Raw genomic sequence first — 4,303 nt, forward strand, 5'->3', positions numbered from 1 at the left:
CGAACAATAACACTGTCAACTGGGAGCGCTTAATGAGAAGGCGGTATGGGTACTTAACGTACATACACATAGGTCATATTTATCACTAATTAGGAAGTGTAATGATTAACTTTAAAGTTAATGTAATGACCACTCCTTTGTGTTGATGTAGTGATGTAGGATCTAGGCCTAGTGCAGGTCCAAGTAGTCCCTAACTAAGTCCTCATTGTCGGTTGGTCCAACCTTTTGTTTTTCAGAAAAATAATGGATGCATGGCCTCCAGTACCTTTCAGGTCTTAATCACAGGGGGCTGCTGAGGGGAGGACGGCTCATAATAATGTCCGGAACGGAGCGAATGGAATGACATCAAACACATAGAAACCATGTGTTTGATCTATATGATACCATTCCACTGATTCCACTCCAGTCATTACCACGAGCTTGTCCTCCCCGATTAAGGAACCGCCAAACTCCTGTGGTCCTAATTTATATCTAGAAGGTAAATGTACTAAATTAACTTTCTTTAATCTTCTTAGGAAGTCACATTGGGAGTAGAAAAATACAAAATAGCGCAGTAGAACAAAACAAGATAAACAGAAGCAGAATAAATGATTTTATTGATAGCGTTGTGTGGAATGTGACTCTTCTGGCTGTCTGTGTTAGTCAGGAAGTCACAGGGGAGTACCGGGAGGTTTTATGTTTTATCACCAACATACATTATTGTCAGGCTGTGTGTTAGTAGCACCGTGATGAGAGGAAAGTGAGGCGTTGTTTTATTACCAGCGAACACACACATTATTGTCAGGCTGTGTGTTAGTAGCACCGTGATGAGAGGAAAGTGAGGCGTTGTTTTATTACCAGCGAACACACACATTATTGTCAGGCTGTGTGTTAGTAGCACCGTGATGAGAGGAAAGTGAGGCGTTGTTTTATTACCAGCGAACACACACATTATTGTCAGGCTGTGTGTTAGTAGCACCGTGATGAGAGGAAAGTGAGGCATTGTTTTAACACCAGCGAACACACATATTATTGTCAGGCTGTGTGTTAGTAGCACCGTGATGAGAGGAAAGTGAGGCGTTGTTTTATTGCACCGCTTTAGGAGTCTAAAAACCCCCAAGAGGAAGTCAGGAGGGAGACTTTTTCTCGACAGCTTGGAAAATAAACAGTTATCATCAGATTCAAAACAAAGATATTTCAATTTTTTTTGCAGTGTTGTGTAGAGAGAGAGAGAGAGAAGCCGGGGGCTGGGAGTTTACCCAGTCAGAGTCACTGCACTATGAAGACGCCAATTGTGGAGTAACACATCAGTCTTGACGTTGGGTGATCTATACGTTTCCACATCTGTACTCTCTCCATCTCCCTGCCCTGTTTCAATACTTTAGGTGACATCCTGTGTCGTGGTTCTCCATAGGTACATTTCATGGGTTCTTCACTCAAGAGGGGATAGTGTTACTTCACAGCACATAGGAACTGTTACAGTGCTTTCTCTCTACCCACGGTTCATCTCAATAGTATGAAATGGATCCTTCTGCTCGTCTCCTTTCCTTCAGGAAGAAAGAAAGAATAAAAGAAAGACAGGTTAGCGTACACTCTCACTTTTTATTTTCAACTACAAAAGAGCCGTGTCATCTCTGGGCTTGGAGGCCCCACAGAGTTGAGTTGAGGTGAGACAGCCTCACTCTATTTCGCTCTCTCCCTCTTCCCTCCCTCCCATCTCACCTAGCCCTTCTATTCACCATCCACAGGAGCCAGTTTTAAGCTCTCGACCTATCCACTCTATCATCTTCCCTCTGATCCATATTCTCCTGCAGTCAGATGACATTATGCAGCCAGGGCCCTCTGTCCCTCTCTCCTTCCTCTCTCTCCTGTCCTCTCTCCTCTCCCCTGTTCCCCTGCTACAGTCAGGCCGACTCAGGCTGATCCATCCTGCTGTGAGCATCCCATTACACAGACTCTCCTGGCTCTTACTGCCTGTCAAACTAAAAGCTGGGGCTGCTCTGCTCCGAGGTTAAAAGGTACAAAATGATCCGGAGCCAGAGGGGAGCCGACTGTTCAGGGGCTGATTGCTGATCTATCAATTGCGGAGAGAAGAGAAGACGGTCCCTATGATAATGATGCTCGTTTAGCCTGCGATGAAGAGTACATGAGCTGCTCTCTAGTTTGGAGGAGTTTTTAGAGCTGTAAAGAGAGAGTCTGTGTGAATCAGGTCTGGTCTTGTCTGACTTGTCTGTGAGTCTTCTGTCTGTCTGGCTGGCTGTCTGTGAGGGACAGATTGATCGGAAGGCAATCTTAGGGAAAGAGACATTGGGGTGAAATGAAAGAATACCATATATGTTATTTATTTGATCCTTTGAATCCACCTTGAGCCGATGAGGATTCCCTGGACACAGCTGTGTACCCTAGCCAAGTAGTAGCCAGATGGACAGAGGTAATAGACACCCTTTGAAGCTCTGAATCCTACCACACAGACTGGCTCTCAGTCTGGTCACAACAGACTTTCAAGGTGACATTCTGACGGTGTCAAAGCGTTGTCTAACAGACTATCACTACAAATCACTCTTCTTCATCAGGCCACTTTGCTATAGTTTCCAGAATGTTCTGGATGTTCTCTATACAACCATTCTAAGCTCTACGATAAAAGTAGATGAAACAACTCAGAGAATATTCTACCAATTTTCACAAACTCTGGGTATGGTCAGATCTGACTCCCCCCACCTCCCACACTAAGAGGAACATTGTCTCCCCCAGTGAAGGAAGGAAGGTTCCTGTGGAAGTTGTTTCACAGCCTGACAGCTTCCAGTATCCCCCAGATGGACGGGAGCCAAGCCCAGGGAGAGGCACAGAATCTGGGCTGCAGCAGCGGAAGCAAAGCGATGCTGGGTGGAAGGAGTTGGGATCTCATTGGTGCACGAAACACAGACAGACAGAGAGTAACTAAGCCGTGTTCATTGACTCCATCTCTCTGTGCAGCACGCTGCAGATACACCCCTTATTATTCATCTGCTCAACATGTGCTGGAGCTGTGTGTGTGTGTGTGTGTGTGTGTGTGTGTGTGTGTGTGTGTGTGTGTGTGTGTGTGTGTGTGTGTGTGTGTGTGTGTGTGTGTGTGTGTGTGTGTGTGTGTGTGTGTGTGTGTGTGTGTGTGTGTGTGTGTGTGCGTGCGTGTGTGTGTGCGTGCGTGTGCGTGTGTGTGCGTGTGTGTGTGTGTGTGTGTGTGTGTGTGTGTGTGTGTGTGTGTGTGTGTCTGTACAGAGAGAGACATAAGCACTTCAGATATTTCATTTGTTCTCCGTGTTCTAGTATACTTGCAGATTGTGTGTGTATGCATGGAAGAGAGTGTGTGTACTTGTAAATGTATGTGTGTGCCTGTGTGTTTTTAATGTCGCTCGAGTCAATGCAAAAACAAAGGTCACAACTTCGGAGAAAATGTCACTTAATTCCCTTCTCTGCACTTAGTGTGGCTGGAGGGCCGTTGGAGGCCATGAGGGGCCACTGGGCCAGACCCTGGTAGACTGTGGGGCAGAATAATATGTCCATAATGCGTCCCTGTGGCTCCAGCATGCACTTCTCCTGGCAGCTGAGAGCCAGGCAGACCAGCACAGTGGGGGCCTATTGTCCCTGGCTCTGTGTTAGAGGCTAGGCAGGGACGCAGGGGGCCCCGCTAAATTGGTACAGGAGAATAGGACTGTAGCGATCGAGAGGTTGGAGTTTCAGCCACTTTCCTCAGGGAGGTCAAAAATACACTCAAATGCTCCCTCCCGAAGCCTCCTTCCTTACTTCCTTTCATGCAATATGCTTTTTTCAATGTCTGTTATGGTGGTTTCCGTGTAGCGTTTTTGTTCGATATTTTCGCATCCTGGCCAATTGAACGTTACAGAACACACACCACTTACAGCGGCTGGGAAGTGAATAACAAATCTATTGAAGAAAGCACAGTTATCGTTCAGTAAGGGTGCCAGTCACAGAATTTGAATGATATTTATATGGTACCAGTAAGGATGACATACAGGATGCAGTAGTTAGTGTAAATGCTCTGCCACATCATTACAAGGTAATATTTTGATCCAAAACAGGTCGGGTGTTGCATGTAGACTATGTATTCATCCTGTATATTCTTAAACCAAGTCTGTTATTGCCATTGTCCATACATGTATAGATGAGTTGTCTATCACCACGCAGTATGGTTCTGAGGCTGGCTAGTATTTAACCTGCTGGAAAATGACCTGATGCCCCTGCAGCCTGTCTCTCTCTGTGGCCCCCTGTGGCCCTGGCAGTGGCTGATCAGATGATTATTTCTGGCTGAGATAAGTGGTTGAAATGG

General features: G+C 46.1%; 1 long non-coding RNA gene across 1 annotated transcript in view; it reads right to left on the bottom strand.

The window, feature by feature from the left end:
* Positions 1-579: 579 nt before the first annotated feature.
* Positions 580-4,303, bottom strand: part of LOC116363558 (uncharacterized) — a 6,110-nt gene continuing 2,386 nt past the window's right edge. Inside the window, exon 2 of the long non-coding RNA XR_004207866.1 lies at positions 580-1,526. This is a non-coding gene — a long non-coding RNA (uncharacterized LOC116363558). The remainder of the gene's footprint in view (positions 1,527-4,303) is intronic.

Source organism: Oncorhynchus kisutch, unplaced genomic scaffold, assembly GCF_002021735.2.
Source record: "Oncorhynchus kisutch isolate 150728-3 unplaced genomic scaffold, Okis_V2 scaffold945, whole genome shotgun sequence".
In the NCBI taxonomy this organism is placed as follows: domain Eukaryota; kingdom Metazoa; phylum Chordata; class Actinopteri; order Salmoniformes; family Salmonidae; genus Oncorhynchus; species Oncorhynchus kisutch.